The sequence below is a fragment of the Stegostoma tigrinum genome, chromosome 15 (assembly GCF_030684315.1).
Source record: "Stegostoma tigrinum isolate sSteTig4 chromosome 15, sSteTig4.hap1, whole genome shotgun sequence".
In the NCBI taxonomy this organism is placed as follows: Eukaryota; Metazoa; Chordata; class Chondrichthyes; order Orectolobiformes; family Stegostomatidae; genus Stegostoma; species Stegostoma tigrinum.
Genome location: NC_081368.1, coordinates 32000377 through 32025895, shown reverse-complemented (window position 1 = coordinate 32025895; position 25519 = coordinate 32000377). Strand labels below are relative to the sequence as shown.

At 41.6% G+C, this 25519-nt stretch overlaps 1 protein-coding gene across 4 annotated transcripts in view; it reads left to right on the top strand.

The window, feature by feature from the left end:
- tenm1 (teneurin transmembrane protein 1) overlaps positions 1-25519 on the top strand; it is a 2164854-nt gene that overhangs the window by 8996 nt on the left and 2130339 nt on the right. The gene's annotated exons all lie outside the window — the stretch shown is intronic.

Below are 25519 nucleotides of genomic sequence, written 5' to 3'. Positions count from 1 at the left end.
GGAAAGACCACTCTCTCTGTGACTCCCTTGTCCGCTCCACACTCCCCTCCAACCCCACCACACCCGGCACCTTCCCCTGCAAAACTTGCCCCCACACCTCCTCCCTCACCCCATCCCAGGCCCCAAGATGACGTTCCATATCAAGCAGATATTCACCTGCACATCTGCCATTGTAGTATACTGCATCCACTGTACCTGTTGTAGCTTCCTCTACATTGGGGAAACCAAGCGGAGGCTTGGGGACCCCTTTGCAGAACACCTCCGCTCGGTTCGCAATAAACAACTGCACCTCCCAGTCGCAAACCATTTTAACTCCCCCTCCCATTCCTTAGACAACATATCCATCCTGCAGTGCCACAATGATGCCACCCAAAGGTTGCAGGAACAGCAACACATATTCTGCTTGGGAACACTGCAGCCCAATGGTATCAATGTGGACTTCACAAGCTTCAAAACTCCCCTCCCCCCCACCCCCCCCCCCCCCCCCACTGCATCCCAAAACCAGCCAGCTCGTCCCTGCCTCCCTAACCTGTTCTTCCTCTCACCTGTCCCCTCCTCCCACCTCAAGTCGCACCTCCATTTCCTACCTACTAACCTCATCCTGCCCCCTTGACCTGTCTGTCCTCCCCGGACTGACCTGTTCCCTCCCTTCCTGCCCACCTATGGTCTTCTCTCCACCTATCTTCTCCTCTGTCCATCTTCAGTGCACCTCCCCCTCGCTCCCTATTTACTTCAGAACCCTCTCCCCGTCACCCTCACTGATGAAGGGTCTCGGCCCGAAACGTCAGCTTTTGTGCTCTTAAGATGCTGCTTGGCCTGTTGCGTTCATCCAGCTTCACACTTTGTCATCTTGGATTCTCCAGCATCTGCAGTTCCCATCATCACTAGTGAAAAGAAAATGTTTTTTTTTTCTAAATTGAACGTCTGCAGAGAAAATCTGTTTATTTCACCCTTCACCTGGTGTGTCCATGCGTATGTGTGTGTTTTTCTGTCTGTGATCATTTCGAGAGGTCAATGTTTATATTTTCATATTAAAATCTGTGTGTTAACCAATTCTGCATCATTCATGCAATCAATTTTGTTTGACAATGAATCAATAATTTTGTGTTTGTTCAAGAAACTTCATAATTGGATCGTTTTCATTTATCAGTCTGAAATGGAGAAAGCATTTGATTGACCATAATGGGAACTGGGGTAAATAATTAAAATTATGTTGCGAACTATAGATAAATGGAATTCAAAAAAAGAGAGTGTACTGCTCCCATTTAAGTGCAAATATTAAACTTTGGAGGCTTGCAATGGGACCCCCAAATGCTGACAATGTCTAATAAAAATAGTAAAAATAGTTGTATCATTTTTGTGTGTTGTTAAGCTAAAATATATTTGGAGTTGTTAAGACTTTTTTGAAGATGGATTATTCATCTCGGAGCGATTTACAAAGGGAAATAACGAAAGCCAGAATTGGCATGTAATTTTTTTAAATTGGTATTTATAAAAGTGATTAAGGAAGTAGGCATAATTGGGAGTAATAGCTCACATTTAAAGTTGAAAGAGAGGCAATGCAATCTATTTGTAAGTCAATTGAATTAGCAAGATGAGGAATCTTGAATAAGAAATTAAAATGAAAACCTAGAACTGCAAGGGGAGGAAGAAGAGAAACAAGGAGAGGAATAGGACAAAAAGAAGTGCTTCACAGTGAGGAAAGAGAAACAGCAAGATGATAAAAATTTGATATTGGAATTTCAGGTTTGGAAGAAGGGACAAGAGGCAGGAGAAAGAAAGGGAATGCTTGTTTGAAAGGCTGGAACAAAAAAAAGAATTTTCTCAGCCTCCAACAGCCCTTCTTTTGGGGAGAGCAGCGAGTTTGCGCCAAGGTTCAGTGGGAGATTTTCAACTTCGTGGAAACAGTTCCAAAGATTGATTAAAAGGATGTAGAAGCATTTTTCAGGTGGTAAAATTATTCTCTGCACAAGATGAACCATCAAAAACATGGGTTGATGACTCCCATAAAGTAATCAGGAGAACTGGTATAATAAATTATTTGATTGACTAGTTCACCTGGCAAGGGTTTAGGGTGTACTGGCTCGATGGATAGAGAACAGGCTGGGCAACAGGAGGCAGAGAGTTGTAGTGGAAGGGAGTTTCTCAAAATGGAGACCTGTGGCCAGTGTGTTCCAACAGGATCCGTATTGGGACCACTGTTGTTTGTGATATACATAAATGATCTGGAGGAAGGCGTAGATGGCCTGATTAGCAAGTTTGCAGATGAAACTAAGATTGGTGGAGTAGCAGACAGTGAGGGGGACTGTCAGAGAATACAGCAGAATATGGATACATTGGAGAATTGGGCAGAGAAATGGCAGATGGAGTTCATTCCAGGCAAATGCGAGGTGATGCATTTTGGAAGATCCAATTCAAGAGCAAACTGTGCAGTAAATGGAAAAGCCCTGGGGCAAATTGATGCACAGAGAGATCTGGGTGTTCAGGTCCATTGTACCGTGAAGGTGGCAACACATGTCGATAGAGTGGTCTAAGAAGGCATAAGGCATGCTTTCATTCATCGGACAGGGCATTGAGTACAAGGGTTGGCAGGTCATATTGCAGTTGTATCGGACTTTGACCACATTTGGAATACTGCGTACAGTTCTGGTCGCCACATTACCAAAAGGATGTGGATTCTTTGGAGACCATGCAGAGGAGGTTCACCAGGATGTTGCCTAGTATGGGGGATGCTAACTATGAAGAGAGGTTGAGTAGATTGGGATTATTTACATTAGAAAGATGAAGATTGAAGGGGGACCTGATTGAGGTCTACAAAATCATGAGAGGTATAGACAGGGTGGATAGCAAGAAGCCTTTTCCCAGAGTGGGGTCTCAATTACTAGGGATCACGATTTCAAGGGGAGAGGGGAAAAATTTAAAGGAGATATGCTTGGGAAATTCTTTTACACAGAGGGCGGTTGGTGCCTGGAACACATTGCCAGCGGAGGTGGTAGAGGTGGGCACAATAGCGCCATTTAAGATGTATCTAGACAGATGCATGAATGGACAGGGAGCAGAGGGATACAGATCCTTGGAAAATAGGTGACAGGTTTAGATAGAGGATCTGGATTGGCGCAGGATTGGAGGGCAGAAGAGCCTGTTGCTGTGCTGTAATTTTCTTTATTCTTTGTACAAAGCATCTGTTACTATATCAGTATGCTGAAGTAATTCCACCACCAGGAGGGCTGTAAGAAAGCACAGTATGTCAGGTGGTAAGGATTGGAGAGGAAGAAATGAAGAAAGATGATGAAGTAGAAAGAGGCCTGGAGAGCTCCCACGTTGAGCCATCTACTATCCAGTTAGCTAACACTGCATTATTTCAGAGGTTCGACACAATGAGGAGAACTAAGAAGACTGCTCACACAGTTCAAAAGGAGTCAAGTCACAAATTATTGTGTAGAACTTCTGCCATACATAATGTGGATAGAGGAGAATCCTCTCCAATAACATAGCTCTCTTCGCATTTGGTCCAGAGAAACATGAAGGCAGAAATCCAATCCACATTGGAAATCCTGATACCTCATCCCAGTTAAACCAACAGAAATTCCCGGTCATATTAATACCTAAACCTGTTCGTTCAACTAGATTCAGCAAAGACTACAGAAAGGTCAATGCAGTAACAAAGGTAGAATCTTACTCAACTCCTCATTTCGAAAACAGTATTGGTAAACACGACATTGTAAGATCTCTTTTTGTTTCTGTGACAGATTTATTTGGAAACTGGCAGCTTCCTTTAATATCCTGAGGAGATGTGGACCATTGTCATGCCAAAATAGTCTTTTCAAATGCAGAGTGATGGCATTCCATCTGTGAAGTACCACAGCCACTTTTTTTTTAATGAATCGAGTGATAAGCAATGTTGCTTACAGTGAGATTTATCTTGATGACATGTTGCATATAATGAATCTTTTAGGACCACTTTAACAATTAGAAATTCTCTTTGGTAATTTGCAATCAGTTGATTTGATGATAAATGTTTCCAAAAATCAGTTTGCAAAGTGTTGTGTAACCCACCTAGGGCCCTCAGTTGTGCAAAGACTTGTGCTGCCAAGAACAGCAAATGTACAATCTCCCATGGAATTCCTTGCTGGTAAAATGAAAAGTGATTAGTCTTTTAGGTGTTGGATAGAATCTGTAACAAATTTGTACCAAATTCCACCATTGTAGCTGTCCCATTGAGTGATTAACTGCAAAGAAAACAAAGAAGATTGTCAAGCACCTTAAGGGAGGTTGAAATTTGGGATTATCACTCAGGCTCACAGTGTAGCACACATACATGCACAGGGAGATACAAACATTCATAAGCAGGGCACTGTTCTTCACAGACACAAACATTTAAACAAAGCAGGCAATGTAAATGTGCAAAGAAGAAACTGAAAATGCCATGCAGGGTGACCATGTGTAGCTACGACGGATGTACTTGAGCAATTGTTATGAAGCTTGATTTAAATTGGAAAATTTGTAATGACAGAAGGTAAAAGGGAAATTACATACATTTAATGTTTTTTGATTTATTATTGTTACAAGTACCAAAATACAATGAAAAGTATTATTTTGTGTGCTATACAGGCAAATCATATCTTACATAAGTTCATCAGGGTAATAGAACGCAGTCCAAAATACAGTGGTACAGGTACAGAGAAAGATTAACTCTTATATATGAGATGTCCATTCATAATCCAAAAAACAGCAGGGAAGAAGCTGTTCTGGAATCTGCTGATACATGTTTTCAAACTTTTATATCTTCTGCCCATTGGAAGTGGGTAGAAGAGTGTATAACCAGGATAGGAGGGGTCTTCATCATGTTGACTGCTTTCTTGAGGGAGCAGAAAGTTCAGACAGAGTCAATGGAAGGAAAGCACGTTTTCCTAGTGGTCTGCACTGCATTCACAACTCTCTTTAACTTCATGCATTCTTGGGCAGAATCATTGCCCTGCCATTCTATGCTACATCCAGATAGGATGCTTTCAATGATGCATTGATTGAAAAAAAAACATCATTGAGGACATGCCAATTTTCCTTAATCTTCTGTTGTGTGCTTTCTAGACTGTAATGTCAACATGGATGGATCAGGGCAGATTGTTGGTGATATTTATTCCTCGGAACTTGAAGCTCTCATCCACCTCCACCTCAGCACCATTGATGCAGAATGGGATGTGTCCTCCACTCAGCTTCCTGGAGCCGATGACGATCCTCTTCATTTTGCTGACAGAGAGGCCGAGGTTGTCTTTACATCATTCCACTCAGCTATCTCTTTCCTGTACCCTGTCTTGTCATTGTTTGAGACCCCACTCACTGCAGAGGTATCATCAGCAAATTTGTCCATGGAACTGGGGTGGAATTTGGCCACACAGTCATGAGTGTAGAAGGAGTAAAGTCAGGCCCCGAGTACGCGGCCTTGTGGGTCATTTGCATTGAGGCTTATTGTGAAGGAGGTGTTGTCACCTATCTTTGCTGATTATGGTGTGGGCCTCAAGAAGTTGAGGATCCAATTGCAGAATATGTTCTTGAGCTTACTGGTATATATTGAAATACTTGAATCTGCACTCTTCCTTTAATCACAACCTTTCCCATTGTAAATTACTCCATGTTTATCATTTCAATGTTTCTCTTAATGTTCGGTATTGTTACTTGTTGACACCCTCAGCTGGTATGGGAAGTAAACACTACTATTGACAATACACAGTATCACAAGCCAGCCAACTCCCGAAGTGAGCTAGCCGAATGCCACACAATGTCAACTCTGTTCCTTGCTGAAGCCCAATTTTATCTTTTCTGTGACTACCCCTCTGAGAAGACTCGTACTCAGGAAGGCAGGTTTATTTTATTCTGGCCTAGCTACACAGGTCATGGCTCACTTCTCACTTATGATTTGTAAAACAATAAAGGAACAGTTTTTGTTCAGAGAATAGATCTACTCTTGAGAAATTTAATCAATAACAGTCTCAGGATTTTCTTTCTTCTGAATGCCTTTCAACTGGGTTAGAACTTCAGACTTTGTTTGTAATACACGTTGTCATTAAATAAGAGAAACTATAAGGGAAGAACCTATAATTCACCTTAAACTGAAACTATAGTCCTGATTCTTGCCACAGAGGAAAGCATCTCTGGTATGACAAAAATGCCAGACATTCAGAATCCCAAGTTCCATCCCTTTTTCTGACGTGAGTCATTTTCACAATGGCAGGTTCGGGGGTGAGCAGGTTCATTGCTCACATTTGCATTGTTCCTGGAGGTCGTTGACCATCGAAGTGACCAGCTGCCTTTTCTGAAATCAGATTTTGGAGTCCTTGGTATCTGGAATGCAGAATGTGGAACCTAGACTGGCAGGATCAGGTCTATTTCCAATGCATTTCTTTTAGATAGCTGAGGAACCCTTTGAATAGCTCAGGTACATCTGCAGATACAGTGTCAGGATTCTTTAGGGGTAGTGGTCAGAAATCCTTTGTACGGGGAAGGTTCAGTGTTCAGTGTCTCTTTGGGAGACTTGGATGCACTGTGAGTCTATGAATTGTGGAGAAAATGGTGCATAAGTGCTTTGGAACTGTCCAGTTGTCAAGAATCTCAACAAGTGTCAAGAAAACCAAAAATATCAACAGTGTTGAACTGTCAAGAAGGTTGAAAAGGAACCAGAAGTGGCAAACTGTTAAATGTGACAACTGGTGTCAAGATGTGTACTGTGGCCTGCAGTACTTTAAAATTGTAGTAAATGGAAAAGTTCTTCACTTGTGTAAAGGGCAGTTTACCATTTCATTTGCAACTTGAATGCTACCTATCCCATTTGCCTGACCTCCTGTTGGAGAAGGGAGGAGGGTTGTCCAAACTGCATCTCGCCCACAAGGTAATTATTGTAATCAGGGATCAGCAAGAAAACTGATCTTGGAATTATATTTGCAATGATTAAGGTCCCATGTTTTGCCCCAAGATACAATCCTGCAAAGAATATATGTATACAAAACTGCTCATATACAATGCTCATAAATTGATGCATAGAGACATGTAATTCAGTAAAAGCTGAATAAAATATTATCACAGTCCTTCAACTGCTTCACAATGGTTTGACAGCAACTATCTTGAGTGGGAGGGCTAAAGCAGTCACCTTCAAAGTCTGCATTAATGTGAAGCAAGCCTGTATGGTAGCTGGGGAGGTGATGGCCTCATGGTTTTATTGCTGGGCTGTTAATCCAGACATCCAAATAATGTCTGGGGACCTGGGTTTGAATCCTGCTATGGCAGATAGTGGAATATGAATTTGATTTTTTGAAAAATCTGGAGTTAAGAGCCTAATGGTGACCATGAATCTATTGACGATTGTCAAAAAAACCCATCTGGTTCACTAAATAAAAACAGAAAGAACTGTAGGTGCTGTAAATCTGGAACAAAAATGAAGTTGCTGGAGGACCTCAGCAGGTCTGGCAGCATCTATGAAGGAGAAAACAGTTAACATCTTGGGTCCAGTGACCCTTCCTTTGTTTTTGTTCCATCTGGCTCAACAATGTTCTTTAGGGAAGGAAACTGCTCTGCCTACATGGTATGGTCTATACGGGACTCCAGGTCCACAGCAATGTGGTTGACTCTTAACTTCCCTCGAGATGGTCAATGAAAGCTACCCCGTAAGTGATGCCCTTATTCCATGAAAAAATAGAGGAAAAAGAAACTCACATATTATTTATAATCTATCTGGCATTTCCTACTCAACCTATCAAAGACCATCTGTCCTCTGGTTTATGTATTAAATACTGCCTGATTGAAAAACCTTTAATCTCAGTTAGATCCATGCCAAAAATTATATGACCACCATAGACATATTAATGCAGTGTTAGTGTCCACTCTGTACCAGATTTGCAAATTGTTCTCAATCTTTTCAATTATGAAGGTACGAGACTCAACCCTTCCTTTCAACATTTCCAAGCGAAGCTCATTAATTAGCCTCCACCTGGTCAGCCAATTATACCACCTCACAAATATGTTGAAGGAAAGATTATGGAATTTATTGAGCATTGCCATAATATGAGAGACAACTTTCTCAAAGATCACCATGACAAGAAGATCCAGTATTGAATCAACTATCCCAGTTCTGTCTTCTACAAGTTAAGACAGTAAGTGCTTCACTCAAAGACCAATGAGAGTCAACAAAAGACATAGTGAACAAAGCAGTTAACATCACCGTGTTCCTGTACTGAAATCCTGGACCATGGATTTTATCAGTGACATGGATGAACACCAATGAAATTCCACCAGCAATGCCTTAGCCACGTCCTGTTGATTCAACACAAGGACTGTTGAACAAATGCTCATGCCCTTCTCGAAGACAGGTCAACAGGCATTCAAGTAAAACTTCTATAAAACCAACTACAATGGACACTGTAAACCAATGGCTGAAAAATGGGTCTCCTGCCTGGATAATAAAGTGTGAAACTGGATGAACACAGCAGGCCAAGCAGCATCTCAGGAACACAAAACTGACATTTCGGGCCTAGATCCTTCATCAGAGAGGGGGATGGGGTGAGGGAACTGGAATAAATAGGGAGAGAGGGGGAGGCGGACCGAAGATGGAGAAAAAAGGAGATAGGTGGAGAGGAGAGTATAGGTGGGCAGGTAGGGAGGTGATAGGTCAGTCAAGGGAAGACGGACAGGTCAAGGAGGTGGGATGAGGTTGGTAGGTAGGAGATGGAGGTGCGGCTTGGAGTGGGAGAAAGGGATGGGTGAGAGGAAGAACAGGATAGGGAGGCAGAGACAGGCTGGGCTGGTTTTGGGATGCAGTGGGTGGAGGGGAAGAGCTGGGCTGGTTGTGTGATGCAGTGGGGGGAGGGGACGAACTGGGCAGGTTTTGGGATGCGGTGGGGAAAGGGGAGATTCTGAAGCTGGTGAAGTCCACATTGATACTATTGGGCTGCAGGGTTCCCAAGCGGAATATGAGTTGCTGTTCCTGCAACCTTCGGGTGGCATCATTGTGGCACTGCAGGAGGCCCATGATGGACATGTCATCTAAAGAATAGGAGGGGGAGTGGAAATTGTTTGCGACTGGGAGGTGCAGTTCTTTATTGCAAACCGAGAGGAAGTGTTCTGCAAAGTGGTCCCCAAGCCTCCGCTTGGTTTCCCCAATGTAGAGGAAGCCACACTGGCTTCCTCTACATTGGGGAAACCAAGCGGAGGCTGGGGACCGCTTTGCAGAACACGTCCGCTCGGTTCGCAATAAACAACTGCACCTCCCAGTCGTGAAACATTTCCGCTCCCCCTCCCATTCTTTAGATGACATGTCCATCATGGGCCTCCTGCAGTGCCACAATGATGCCACCCGAAGGTTGCAGGAACAGCAACTTATATTCCGCTTGGGAACCCTGCAGCCATATGGTATCAATGTGGACTTCACCAGCTTCAAAATCTCCCCTTCCCCCACCGCACTACACTACCAGCCCAGCTCTTCCCCTCCCCCCACTGCATCCCAAAACCAGCCCAGCCTGTCTCTGCCTCCCTAACCTGTTCTTCCTCTCACCCATCCCTGCCTCCCACCCCAAGCCACACCCCCATCTACCTACTAACCTCATCCCACCTCCTTGACCTGTCCGTCTTCCCTGGACTGACCTACCCCCTCCCTACCTCTCCACCTATACTGTCCTCTCCACCTATCTTCTTTTTTCTCCATCTTCAGTCCGCCTCTCCCTCTCTCCCTATTTATTCCAGAACCCTCACCCCATCCCCCTCTCTGATGAAGGGTCTAGGCCTGAAGCGTCAGCTTTTGTGCTCCTGAGATGCTGCTTGGCCTGCTGTGTTCATCCAGCTTCACACTTTATTATGTTGGATTCTCCAGCATCTGCAGTTCCCATTATCTCCTGCCTAGTTCTGTTTTCTCAAATTTCAAATGGCCAATGTTTTCGGGAAGAACAAAGAAGCTGCTACAAATAGTCTTTGAAGCGCTCCTTGAAAGGTAGCAGCATTGATATTAATGATTGGGAGGCGCTTGTGGCTTACTCAAAATGGTGACAATTGTTCCATTATGCTGCATTGTGCTTTGAGTCCAGAGCACCGCTTTCAAACAGAGCAGAGCCTGAGAAGTAAAGAAAAACACAGGAAGAAAATCCTGCACTTTGAATAACACTACTTCTTGAATGTTCTGCTCCAAGTGCCCAATGATCTGCAGACTGAGAATCAATCAAGTGTCACAGGAATACCCATAGAAGAAATTCATAACCATGAACAGATATCATCCTGTAGCTGAGGGACAGTTAATAATGACAAAAAAAACAGCCTGAGCTGCCATGTAACAAAGTAGAATGTGTCTTTTCCAGTCACTGGAAACCAGCAGTTTTTATGACAAATCTTACTTGCTTCAAACATTCCTTTTTTATTGTGTGACTCACCATGAGCAATGCCATGGGAAATCTGCTAGCTTATAATACATTTTTATGAATTTAGCTAACCTTGTGATGAAATGGGAAGTGAAAACAAAAATTTAGGACTTTTTTTGCAATAGTGCTTTATTTTATGTTGGCTGTTGGCGGTTGGAGTTTATTTACAGCAGCAAGTAATGTTAAAAAAATTAATAAGTCCTCAACTATGAGAAATAAAAATGGGTATCAAATTTCATTATATGTTTAGCAGCCTAAGGGTTGATTTTCATGCATAATGAATAGAAAATGCATAATGTATAAATGACTATCACATATCTTAATGTCTGCTAATGTTTCTTTTCCTGACATCAGCTACATGGCTCAATAATTCTCAGGCCATCTGTAGAAACACATTTATAAAGCAATGCATTGAACAACCTATTACTTTACATTTCTTGTCATATTTGATGAACATTGCATAAACTTGTATGAACATTTACGTTACCAGTAAGTATTAAAAGCAATAGTGTTAGATGGTTGGTTGCTTTTAAACTTAATCAGAAACTTGGAAAAGAAGGCCCAGAAAATAGTGAAACCACTTTTTCCAGGCTACATCTGAATGTGTGGCCTATTGTCCTGTGGTTATCTGATATCTTCACCCTGCTACAAAACATCAGTTAACTCAAATCAACATACCTCAGAATGAATGCTATTAAACACAAATGTACTGCAATGAGGAGAATGACTGTTGCACAATTAAAAGACAAAAAATGGCACAAATTTCAGCAAAAGGCTTAGAGAGCAGTAAGTAAGTAGTCACATGTATCAAATAGTGATAACAAATGGTCCGGAAGGATAGCTGAGAAAATGTATATCAGCCAAAGTTTGGTGAGGCTTCTTATCTGAGAAAAGAGATCCCCCATTTCAAAACATCATCTTCCAAAGGGATTTTTCTTGGAGCAGAAACTTCAACAGTCCATCAAGATGTTCCTTACCAGTTGAGCCCGAGTGTGGATACTCAGGAGTTGTAAGGGTTGAAAGAGACAAGGAGTTAGATGATGTGTGGTGTGGTGTTAAAGTGGTTTGGTATGGATTACAATAAGGTATTTGGAATTTAGACTGATTGTGTTAATAAAAGACATATGTTTCTGTAATAGCAAAGCTCTGTTACAGTGGCTAATGTCACAATTTGTGACAAGGAGTTCTGAAGAAGGGTCACCAGACCTAAAGCATTAAATCAGATTTCTCTGCACAGCTGCTGTTCCTGAGTTATTATTTCCATCAATTTTTGTTTTTGTTTTTATTTCTTATTTCTAGCATCTACAGTTCTTTTGGGTTCCTTTGTCATAGTTTATGGCTGCATCAGCTAAGGGAGCGAGGTGTTGGAATAAATCAAAAAGAGTTGGTGGCAGGGTGGTAATGTAATATGTCCATTAATTCTGAAACCCAGACCAATGAGTGAGACATGAGTTAGAATTCATCATGGCAGATGATGAAATTTGAATTCAATAAAGGTCTGGAATTCAAGAGCTGGTCTAATTGGCAAGGCAACCACTGACAATTGTCATTTAAAACCCACCTGGTTTACTTATGCTCTTTATGGAAGAAGCTCCATCATTCTTAACTGGTGTGGTTTTTTATGTCACTCCAGACCTACAGCAAGATGGTTGACTCTTATCTGATCTCAAATCAATAAATGCTCACCAGGCCACCAACTATGTCAAATGAATAAATAATACAAAATAAAAGCATAAGAATTTTTGAGTCCAATTTACAGATTTTTTGAGTTGAAATGCAACAAAGGAGAGAAAAGAAGTTAAGGGCATTGGGACAAAATCTCAAAAGTACCGTATACCACAAATAGGAGGAATGTGAAGTGGAACTGAGTGCCACTTCTCTCATCCTAGAATTGCTAACTTACATTGGAACAGGATTTAGTCCCTCAAGCTTGTTCCAGCATTCAATGAGATCATGGTTAATCTGTGGCCTAACTCCACATACCTATCATTTGGCCTACATTCTTTCATATCTTTTACTTATTAAAAATTCCCCATCTCAGATTTTAAATTAACATCCTTGTAAAAGACGTAACGAAAAATATGCATGGTCCTTTTTTATCATTTTGAAAGAGACAGGATAAAGTTAAAGAAGATTTGCTTTAACCCTGAGTATAATCTGACCATATAGAGGGAGCATGCTTGTGTGAACACCATGAACTTAATTTTCAGGGCACCCTAATAACTGGAATGAAGGGCTGGGGTGGTGAGCTAAAAATACTGGAGCCTGGCAGTCTGTCAGTTTCAAGAAGGTGATCCTGGGGCTATCAATAACCATATGGGTGGAGAGGGGCATGTAGGGCAGAAATCCCACACTCCTCCCAACAGAGGTCAATCTAAGTTATTTTAAAAAGAACTTGTTTTACCTCTCATTGAAGGGTTGAGAATGTGTGTTTGTGAACTATTTTAAAGGATTCAGTAGTTTCACAGGATGTCCATTTTCAGACAGCTCAATCGAAGTGAACATACACTCCCAGGAGATACCCTGGCCTCAAGAACAAGTGAGGGGATGCCATTGGCACTATATAGGTGGTTGAAGAAGTGAACCTACACGTTGGAAATAATCCATTCCTGTATGACATAGGCAGAAGAAGAGAATGAAATGACCAGGTACAATTGGATAACTAACTGCACAGAAATAAATTTCCAACTGGTAACAGAAGCATTTCAATTAGATTTTGGGTTGAGTGGTAATAAGGAATAACATACTTCACAAGAATGGCAGAATGCTGTGTATCTAGAGAGTATGGAAGAAGAGTGAAAGGCAGTAAGGTAATAGAGGCCAAATATTCAAGATGGGATTGACTGCTGAAATGCAAGTTGCTTGGCATTGATCAAGAACAACTCATAGAATCGTAGAATCTCTACAGTGAAGAAAAAGGCCATTTGGCACATCAAGTTTGCACGAGCCCTCTGAAGACTCTCCGAGCAGACCCAGCCCCAGCCCCCACCCTATCCCTGTAACCCTGCATTTCCCATGGCTAATCCACCTACCCTGCACATCCCTGGATAGTACGGAGAATTTAGCATGGCCAATCCACCTAGCCTGCATATCTTTAGACTGTGGGAGCAAGCTGGAGCACACAGAGAAAACCCTCACAGACATGGGGAGAATGTACAAACTGCACACAGAATTTTTCTGCCATTTATTTGTTCCCCATTGTAGTTTCATAAAATCATAGCATCCCTATAGTACAAAACGTGCCCATTCAAACCATCGAATATGCACAGACCCTAAACTGCCACAGTTCAATGCAACTCATGAGGGAGATAAATGGACTCAAATATCTACCCACACATTATAAAAGTTCTCACACCTTTCAGTACTATTGTTATAAATGCTGCTTCTTCAAGTGTTAAATGCACCAACTACTTTGGGTAGTATAGCAACATTGTTAATCTTGGGTTACTATCCAAGGATTTAAGCTATTTTGACTCAGTTACTAACTATTTTTTAAGAGGACTTATAATGTCTAGTAGTTTAAGTCTGAATTTTTACTTTGGTGTACAACAAACCACCATTACCTGTATTAATTAAGAAAAGAATCACAATTAATAGCAATTATAATTGCAGAGAACAAAGTATGCATTGTAAAGATGAATCAGAATAAGCAACACAAGCTTAATCCCTGGTTAAAATCTAATGAGTAATTGTCCTGAGTTTCAAACAAAATATGGGGCTTTAAGTCAGTTATATGTCAATTTGAAAATTAATAGATTAATGATCTGCTTCTGGGAAACAAAATGACCAAATTAATGAAAAAAAAAGTTAATTGAATTAATAGTAATTATTGGACTTAAAATACTCTGTATCTAGGGTTTGAATACGTGCTAAGAAGAACTAAGCAGAATATCACAGGACATTTTGAGACCTTGGCAGGTCGCCAAACACTGGGCAGAGTCAGATGGGAAGGCACTTCAAATCATACAAAAGCATGAAACAAAATAATACTAGCAAAATGATTTGTGTTGCATTTGTGGCCATACAATGAAGAAAACAGCCTGTCTCTTTCTGCCACAAAGCCAACATATAAAGCAACACATAAACTCCCATTAGTTAAACTAATGATATTTTAAAGAAATGCTACTGGATTGTGAGCATAGTTTGCTTCAAATCTATGTGGTTGAATGTCCAATTTGTTTTTATGGTGCATTTGAACAGTGTGAATAACCAGTCATATCATAATTACTTTTGATGTTTTATTTGCTTCTTTGTTATTTTTGTGGAGCTACATGAATTGATGCTGAATTGAGAAAGCTAAGGAGCTACAATTCCTTACTGACAAACATGGCAACTGGGCTTTCTTCAGTGTCACTGAGATCAATATATGGACCAAATTCCTTGACCCCAAATTAATGTGGAGTAAAAATGATACCCTTTTGAGAGACAAAAAACGTCAGCCTCTAACAGAAAGAACACTTCAAAGAGATCCTAAACCATAATGCAGTAATTGACCAGGATATGTTTGAGAAAATCCAATGGAGATTTTCAAACTTGGAGGAGTAGAATTTACCAGTAATCTTCATCAAATCTTCCTGCCAACTCTTGGATGCTGCTATGACACTGTCTTCAAGAGAAGAGAGAAGTGGGCTATGGGTATTACTGAAGAATCTCCCTGTTCTCCATCACCAAGAACATCATCACCTGAATTCTCACCAGGCACATTCTCGCACTCTCTGAAGAAACCTTTCCTGAAAGCCTGTGTGATCTCTGACCAAGCTGTGGGTTTTCACTGTTTGCCAACTCCAAGAGAAATGCAAGGAGCGGCACCAACCACTCTGCATTGCATTCATTGACCTGATCTTGAATTTTGACTGTCAGTAAGGAAGTGATCTGGAAGATTCCATCAGAGTCTACCTGCCCAGTGAAATTCATCAACATCCTCTGGCTCCCCCATGACAAGATGTTAGTGCTGGCCTTTGCTGAAAATAATGTGACAATCCTTTGAGGTTGAGACTGGATTCAATCATGAATTTGTCATGGCTTCGAACCTGTTTTCTATCTTCACTGTTGCTGCTCTTTACCTAGTCAAGAACAAGCTTCCCAATGGAGTTGATGTTGTCCGCAGGATGGACAAAAAAATTTTCAACCTCAACTAGTGAAATCCAAGAAGAAAATGAAACTGACCTTGCTTGTGGAACTTCAGAATACAGATGACAATCTTCAAACCTCACTTAATGCCTTTGTGGAAGCTTACTGAAGAATTGGTCTTAGCCTGAAGTTCAAGAACATTCAAATCCTTTACCAACCTGTGCCAGGTCAAATTTCAGTCCATCCCTCCATTAAGATCAACAGAGCAATTCTCCCAAATGTAGAATATTTCCAATACCTGAGGAACCAACACTCATTTAATGCTGACATCGATGTGGAAATTCACTGTGGCATCTAATTCACACGTGCCACTTTCAGATGCCTAAGGATAAGAGTCTTTGATGGCTACAGCATCAGTGCTGATACTAGGATTCTAGTATAAAAGACAATCAGCCATCCAACTCTAATATATGGCTCCAAAACTTGGACTACATATAGACACCACCTTAAGGTCCTTGAGAGGTACCATCCATTTTGTTTGAAATGGATAATCTGCATCAGTTGGAAGACAGGCACACTGATATCAATATCCTTGAAACAGCCAAAAAATCAGCATCAAGGCCAAGATCATCCAAAACTAACTCTACTGGACAGCCCATATACTTAGGATGCCTGAGTTCTGCAAACCAAAATAAATCTTCTTTGCCCAGCTCAAGGGAGGCACTCAAACAAAAGGAGGACAAAGGAAGTGTTTTAAAGACTTTCTGAAGGCTTCCCTCAAGAAGTGCAACATGGATGTCAATGTATGAGAGACCTTTGTTCAGAAAAACATGACTGGGGGAAGCTCTGGTATGAAAGGACATAATCCTTTGAGAACAACACAGAGGTGACAAGAGGAAGTGCGGAGAAGGAATCAGAGAAAGGAATGACTGCGATCTCAAGGCCAAGGACCATTTCCGCCTCCTGCAAGCTCTTGCAAAATATACCATTGGAGACATGGCTCAAAGATCAAGCTCATCAGCCACACAAGACCCACAGACTGTCCATGACCAGTGACACAGAACTTCCCTGGTGGGCAATCATTCTTGTTAGCGAGTGATTGCCAGTATAGGTGACTTTTGCTGTTCCATGATACAGCTTGTATTCTTGTAATTTAGAATTGAATCTTAAAGTAAATATGCATAAACTAATATAAAAGAGTTGTAGTGTCTTTCTTAGAATCCTTCCTTAAGAATTCTAGGATACTGTCTTCTAGATGTGGGCTCATGAGGATTTAAGTACTGATATTGGTTAATTTAAAAAAAATTCTACTATAATTATCTCAGCTGTTTTGACAACTCCTGAATGAAGGAACGTTTCATTACAGGACACAGTCTATAGCTGCTAAAGTTGACTTTAAATATCTGAAGTTTCTTGTAGTTAAGGTTTTAAGCTGTCTATAAATTTAGCTGAGTGGCTTAAACTTGCTGAGGGATAGCAAACACAGAACAATTAACAGAGCCACTTAAAAGTCAGTCAGACTGTCATGTTAACTTTAAAATCAAGTCAAATGTTCTCCAGCTCAGAAAGTTAATAAGAAGGATTTGCTTGGTTGTGGGAAGATTTATATGTAACGGCAGATAACTGTTTAATTTGCCTTCCTAAGCAACAGTTATGCCTATGCAACTGCTCAATGCCATTTGCCTGCCAGAGGCTGCTGTTTGGGGTAAGGAGGCCAAAATGAAGTAGCAGGACCCTCACTGGGCAGCCAAGTGTAATGTCTTTTTTTAAATGTAATGTGGATTATGTAACTGTTGAGCAAGCTTAATTTTTTTGACAATGTCATCAAGTAACACTGCTAATAGTTTTACATTGCAGAACATAAGTGACCAAACCTGTGGCTGGCAATAACATCACAATATTATTGCGTCCGATTTATAGTTCAAACACAGAGAATGGAAATATACCCCAGATTTATCAGCATTTGAAAAAATAAAAAGCAGGCCAATATATTTTTTCCATCTTGTATTTCTGTTATACTTCTGTGTCTCTACCGAAAGTGATACATCTGCAACTCTAACATAACAGTATAGCCATTACTACGTGTAAACATGTAGCCCAACAAAATCCCCAAGGTGATTGTGATGACATTAGCAATGAAAGAAAATTAGTTATGACTGAGAATTTCACCACCACAGGGAGCTGACTTAAATCACAGACTACATCTCTGAATTATCTAATATTTCACTTGATTTGAGCTGAATTTTGCAAGACTCATTAATGGCCCTAAATGACTTCCCTCCACTGATAGCTGGGAGTCGATGTCAGACTCTTCTACTCTCCAGCTTAATTGGAGATGATTTTGTTGCAGCAAGATAGACACAAGGTGTCCTGCAATTAAGTTGGCCTGGCTGCAATGCTTCTTGTTGTGGCATACTGCATTAAATTCTGCTCTACATCGTTTTCCTCTGCTGGCATATCTCTTTATTTATTCTGTGTAGCTCTGCTGACTGTTACTTATGCAACCTTGTGTCCATACATACAAGTATAGCCAATTGAGACCTAATTGAATGCACTCACCCAATAAGGATCTTTACAGCTGATATTCACACACAAATGTCCACAATACTTAAAAAGCTGTGTAGGAATGTATGAAACAGCATCAGCACGGTAATTCATGCTTAGAATTACAATTTCCACTTTGTATTAGGTCAAACTTACTGCCCCGATTTTGTTGTTATGTATTCAATGCTTTACTAAAGGTTGATGTTAATAACATGCTTTACACTTAAATAATGCAATGTGTAGTGATTATTAAATTGTGTATAGGCTCCAAAGTGCTGACTTGTACTTTGAGGAGGTTTTCACTTTCAGAATAACCTATCTACGAACAACACCTGGATTGGAATAAATTGGTTTTCATTAAATGTAAAAAATCGGGTTTTAGCAATATCTTTTTAGGTACTTTGGACCTGAAATTCTATGCTTCTTTCTAGGTGTCAGGATGTACATGAGGGTGGTATGGTGGGGAATTAAGTAGGGAGCTGCAGTGTAGCTGCTTCTCTGGGCCAGAAATAGGATAAAATATACTTGACAGGAGCAGGAAGGTACCTCATGTTCCAAGTGAGGGAAAAATTAATTTCATTGGGTCATCTTTTGATTGGTCTCCAGAAATATCTGTAACTTATTTTAGTTTTATGCTTTCATCAGGGGCGCAGATCTCTCTGTGTGCCAACATTTATTGTTAATTGCCATGGTGGAGGTAGTAGGGAACTGTGTTCTTCAAATGCTGCAGGTCTTGATACATAGGGAGCTCACAGTGCTATTCAGATGGGAATTTTGACCCATCGACAGTGAAAGACCCATGATGTAGCTCCTGGGAGGCTGGAAGAGTTATTGCAGTGCATCTTCCAAATGTAAGTGAATGCCTAGAATGGTGAACGGAATGCCAGCAAAGGAGGATGCCTTTCCCTGGATGATGTTCAACCTCTTGATCATTATTAGAGCTGCACTCTTCCAGGTACAGGAGACTACACTATCACACTCCCTAATTTGTACCTGTAGATAGTGGAAAGTTAAGGGGTGAGTTACTCCCCACAGAATTTCCAGGATCTAACCTGCCCTTGTAACCAAAGTATTTATATAGAACATAGAACATTGAACAATACAGCGCAGAACAGGCCCTTCAGCCCTCAATGTTGTGCTGACCTGTGAACTAATCTAAGCCCATCCCCCTACACCAACCCATCGTCCATCTGCTTATCCAAGGACTGTTTAAATGCCCCTAATGTGGCTGAGTTAACCACATTAGCAGGCAGAGTGTTCCATGCCCTTACCACTCTATGAGTAAAGAACCTGCCTCTGACATCCGTCTTAAATCTATCACCCCTCAATTTGTAGCTATGCCCCCTCGTACAAGCTGACATCATCATCCTTGGAAAAAGACTCTCACTGTCCACCCTATCTAATCCTCTGATCATCTTGTATGTCTCTATTAAATCCCCTCTTAGCATCCTTCTCTCCAATGAGAACAGACCCAAGCCCCTCAGCCTTTCTTATAAGGCCTTTGCTCCAGACCAGGCAACATTCTGGTAAATCCCCTCTGCACCTTTTCCAATGCTTCCACATCCTTCCTGTAATGTGGGGACCAGAACTGCACGCAATATTCCAAGTGAGGCCACACTAGCCTTTTGTACAGCTGCAGCATGACATCACGGCTCTGGAACTCAATCCCTCTACCAATAAAACCTAATACACCATAAGCCATAATGGCAGCTGCAGATGCTGGAGAATTCCAAGATAACAAAGTGTGGAGCTGGATGAACACAGCAGGCCAAGCAGCATCTCAGGAGCACAAAAGCTGACGTTTCAGGCCTAGAGCCTTCATCAGAGAGGATGATGATCTGATGAAAGGTGTAGGCCCGAAACATCAGCTTTTGTGCTTCTGAGATGTTGCTTGGCCTGCTGTGTTCATCCAGCTTCACACTTTGTTATCTAACACACCATAAGCCTTCTTAACAGCATTATCAACCTGGGTGACAACTTTCAGGGATCTATGTACATGGGCACCAATACCACACCACCAAGAATTTTTCCATTGACCCAGTATTTTGCCTTCCTACTATTCTTCCCAAAGTGAATCACCTCACATTTATCCACATTGAACTCCATTTGCCACCTTTTAGCCCAATTCTGCAGTTTAGCCCAATTCTGCAGTTTATCCAAGTCTCCCTCCAACCTGCAACATTCTTCTGCACTGCCCACCGACTTTAATGTCATCTGCAAACTTACTAACCCACCCACCTATGCCTGTGTCCAAGTCATTTATAAAAATGACAAACAGAAGTGGTCCCAAAACAGATTCTGGAGGCACACCACTAGTAACCGGACTCCAGGCTGAATATTTTCCATCAACCATCACTCGTTGCCTTCTTACAGAAAACCAGTTTCTAATCCAAACTGCTAAATCTCCCTCAATCCCATGCATCTGTATTTTCTCCTATAGCCAACCACGTGGAACCTTATCAGAGGCTTTACTGAAGACCATGTACACCACATCAACTGCCCTGCCTTCATCCACATGCTTGGTTACCTTCTGAAAAAACTCAATGAGGTTTGTGAGACACGGTCTGCCCTTGAGGAATCCATACTGACTATCTCCAATCAAATTGTTGTTTGCTAGGTGATTATAAATCTTAACTCTTATAATCCTTTCCAAAACTTTTCCCTCAACAGACGTAAGGCTCACAGGTCTATAATTACCTGTGAAACCTCTACTGCCCTTCTTGAACAAGGGCACAACATTTGCAATCCTCCAGTCCTCTGGTACTAAACCTGTAGACAATGAGGACTCAAAGATCAAGGCCAAAGGCTCCGCCACCTCCTCCCTAGCTTCCCAGAGAATCCTTGGAAAAAACCCATCTAGCCCAGGGGATTTATCTACCTTCAAACCTTCTAGAATTGATAACACCTCCTCCTTACTAACCTAAATGTTTGGTCCAATTCAATTTCTCATCAATGGTAACTCCCAGGATATTGATGGCGGGGGATTCTGACTTGTTAGTGAAATTGAATGTTTAGGGGTGAAGAATAGAATCCTTTGTTATGGATGGCTATTGCCTGGCATACATGTGGTAAGAATATTACTTCCTATTTTCAACCTAGGCCTCGAAGCTATCCAGGTCCTTCTGCTTTTGGACAGAGACTGCTTCAGTATTTGCAGTGTCATGAATGAAGCTGAACATTGCGCAAACCTCAGCAAGCATTGCTACTTCTGGTCTCATTAGGGACATTGATGAAGCAGCTGAAATTACCTAGTGGAACAACTCTGAGGGAACTCCTACACAGATGTGTTGGGACTGCGATGATCCATCTCAACAAGCATAGTTAACTTTGTGTTAGGTAGCACTCCAAGTAGATGGCTGATTTCTTTGTATTCATGTTGACTCCAGTTTTTTTTTGCCTGGGTTTTCAACCTAATATTTGGTGAAATGCTGCCTTGATGTCAAAAACCAATCAGTCTTTTACCTCACCTCTGAAATTCAGCTGTTTTGTCCATATCTGAATCAAAGCTATAATGAGGCAGGAGCTGAGATAACCTGGGGAATTCCGATCTGAGTTTCAGTGAGTAGGTTATTCCTTTATAAATTCCATTCAATAGCACTGTCAATGATCCCTTCCACCACTTTGCTGGGGTTTAAGAGCATCTGATGGGGTGGTAATTGGCTTAGTTGCATTTGACATACTTTTTGTGGATCGAATGTTCTTGGTATGTCCACATTTCAATATGTTCAGTCCTTCTCCTGCCAAGACCTCCTGGTCTTTGCATTGAACCAAGGTTGATCTCCAAGAAAGTTTCTGTGAGAATGCTTATCAGGCTGTTGTTCAACCAGCTCGTGGGACATCTCTATTGATTTTGGTACAAGCCCCCATATGTCAGTGAGGAGGATCTGCAGAGTTGACAGGGCTGCCTTCGCCATTGTCGTTTTTGGTGCCTTGTTAGGTGTTGGGTGGTCTATCTGGCTTCATTCCATTCTTGAAATTTTGTAATGTCCTTGATATTAATAGTAATTTCAGAGGTTAGTTAAGATTCAACCATATGGCTGGGGGTCTGACATCTCATGTCAGCCTGTCCAGAAAAGGATGACAGATTTTATTCCTGAAAGGACATTCCCAAATCACATTTTTAAAAAAACACAATTGACAATAGTTGCAAACTCACAATTAAACTGCTTTTTAAAATCCAGATTTAAAAAAAAGGAATTCAAATTTTACTATCAGCTGTGTTGGGATTTGAAACCATTTCTTCAGTCCAGTGTTTATAATTTAAAACAATATCAATTATTCACAACGATATTGTTAGCCTTGATTTATTGCTAAACACTACAATTCAAAATTTAATGTTACCATTTTGATATCTTTTCTAATTATTATTGGAAAGTATTACATAGAAATATATTGAACAGTCTTCTTCATAAACAAAAATTTATTTTTAAAGAAACAATGACATTGTAAATAAATGCACAATTTAATTTTCCTTCAGTGTGGTTCCTGACATTTGCCCATGGCTCAAATTGGTGAATTGACATAAAGGGGAAAGAGAAAAGCAAGGTTTCTGGGACACATATGTTTGCACAAATTTGACATTTTGACTGTTTCACATGGTGTTATAAGGGCCAAGGTAGCAGAGTACTGAGTGCAGGGCTGTACCCTAGCACAGGGGATACAAGAGAACTTACAGTTAGCAAGGGGTGTACAGAGTGGTATGTGAATACTGGAAGCCATGGACATAAAAGGGCATGTGGATAGAGGGACCATGAGATTGGCATGGATGGGAAAGCAAGTGGATGATGTAAAGAGGGTGTGTGGAGTAAAGCTGGAGGAATGATTTTGGCTTCTAAATAAAAAATTAACTGTAGTCTTGTGCTTGTGCATGAAGGTAGGCCCTGCACTCAGTCCACATCTGCTGCCAGCAGCCACCACTTTCATTCTAGGGTCAAAAGCACAAGCTGCTGGAAAGGCTTAGCAGGTCTGGCTGCATCTGTGAAGATAAAATCAGAGTTAACATTTTGGGTCTGGTGACCCTTCCGCAGAACTGATGGTAGCTGGGAAAAGGTTGGTTTATATGCAGAAAATAGGGAGGGGGATGGGGTAGGGAGTAAATAATAGGATAGAGTCTGAATAGAGAAAAGATGCTTGGGATAGACAAAGGAGTTGACAGCGATCCTTCTAGGAGGGTGAATCGTTGTAAATGGAGACTGTTAGTGACTAACAATAAGTAATGTGTAATAGCAGGCTATGTGACAACAAGGCCTGGTGTGTGGAGAAGGGGGCAAGGACATTGGAGAGTGGAGGCTCTTTGTGGGGTACGTGAAACATTCCTTATTCCAGTCCTATTCCGGCCCTCACCCACCATGGTTTGTCAGATATATCGATGATATCATCAATGCTGCTTCCTTTCTCATCCAGAATCGGAAAATTGCATCAATATCACTTCCAATTTCCACCCCGCCCTCATTTTCACCTGGTCTATCTCAGAATCCTCCCTTCCTTTCCTCAACATCCCTGTTTCCATTTCTGGAGATCGACAAGCCATTAACATCCACTATATACCCCTGACTCCCACAGCTACCTAGATTATACATCCTCACACCCTGCTTCCTGGAAAGACTCCATCTTATTCTCTCAGTTACTCCATCTCTGTTGTATATCTTCAGATAATGCCAACTTCAACAAAGGAGCTTCCGAAATGTACGCCTTCTTTCTCAACCTCATTTGAGGATTCCTCAGCACCATTGTTGATAGGACCATCAACCGGGTCCGACCCCTCTCTTCCACTTCTGCCCTCACCCCCTCTCTTCCCTCTAATAAAAGTGAGGGTTTCCCTTGTCCCCACCTACTGTCCCACCAACATCCACATCCAGAAGATCATCAGGTGCCATTTCAGCCATCTTCAGCGAGATGCCATCACCAGACACATATTTCCCTTCCCTCACTTGTCTGCCTTCTGCAGGGATTGTTCCTTCCAGGACACCCTGGTCCACTCTTCCTTCAACCCCAACACCTCCCACAGCCCTATGGCACCTTCCCCTGTAACCAGTGGAGGTGCAAAACCTGCCCATTTACCTCCTCCCTCCCCAGTATCCAAGGGCCCAAACATATCTTCCGGGTGAAGCAACACTTCACCTGTACTTCCCACAATCTAGTCTACAGTATTCACTACTCATAATGTGGTCTTCTCTACCTTAGGGAAACCAAGTATAGACTGTGTGACTGCTTTGCAGAACATCTACTTTATGCTCGCAGAAAAGACCCTGCACTACTTGTTGCCTGCCACTTGAACTGAACGTTCTTTTCCCTGGCCAACATCACTGTCTCTGGCTTGCTGCAGTGTTCCAGTGAAGCTCAACGTAAGCTGGAAGAACAACACCTCATTTTCTGCTTGGGGATGCTCCAACCCTCTGGATTCAATATCAAGTTCAAATATTTTAGGGCCTAAACTCTTCAATGTCCTCGCCCCCTATCCCACACACTCGACCTTGTTATTACCTAGCCTGCCATTACACACTACCTGTTGTTAGTCACTAACAGTCCCCGTTACCAACCATTCACCCTCCTAGCTGGATCAATTTCAACTCCTTTGTCTGTCCAACTGCTCTTCTCTCTCTTCGGACTGTACCCTATCATTTACTCCCTACCCCATCCATCTCTCTATTTTCTGCATATCCACCGACATTTTCACAGCTACCATCAATTCTGAGGAAGAATCATGGGACCCAAAACATTAACTCTGATTTTTTTCTTCACAGATATTGCCAGATCTGCTGAGCTTTTCCAGCAACTTGTGTTTTTGCTCCTGATTTACAGGTTCCACAGCTCTTTCGGTTTTCTTTCTGGGGTCATCTGGCCTGCCAACTTGGAAAGGGAGTCTGCCCTTCCAGAGTATCTTTCCCTGCCATGGAACTGCACAACCAAAAAATGTTCCATCTCTGTATCCCCATCTGGGAGGAATTACTGGGGCTTCAGTTTTAATTCTGCGTATGATCTCGTACTTCGGTTCTGCATTATATAACAATAGATTGAGCGCTTTCTCTTGTTCCAAATGCAGGAGTGACTGCCTCTATCTTCTGCTCTATGCCTTCCAGACAGCTGCAGACCATACCAAACAAATTACTAAATGTCTTTGTTAGTCGTCAATTTGAAGGAAAACCTGTAACCAAAAATTGCTTCCTCTGCCCTGTTCCCAATGGTAACATGAAACACACAACCCTCACACCATGTAGGAATTCTAATTAGTCATCTTTGATCCTAACTTGCTTTTATGTTTAGAAACAAGTAAGTAGTTTTCAGCATAACTGTGTTTAACTCAATACATACAACATCTTTCTGGGACTTGAATGATTCTGGGTTTATTTAATGTACATTCAGGGCATCTGCTCTTATTTCCAAGCTTAAATCTTTTGCATCATCATTTTGGCAAAAGAATCTGTGTCCTCCTTTGATCTCTAACACTCCAACATCTCAGGATCACTGCCATGTACACTGCAATACCTGTCATACTACCCCTTCAATTGCCCTAA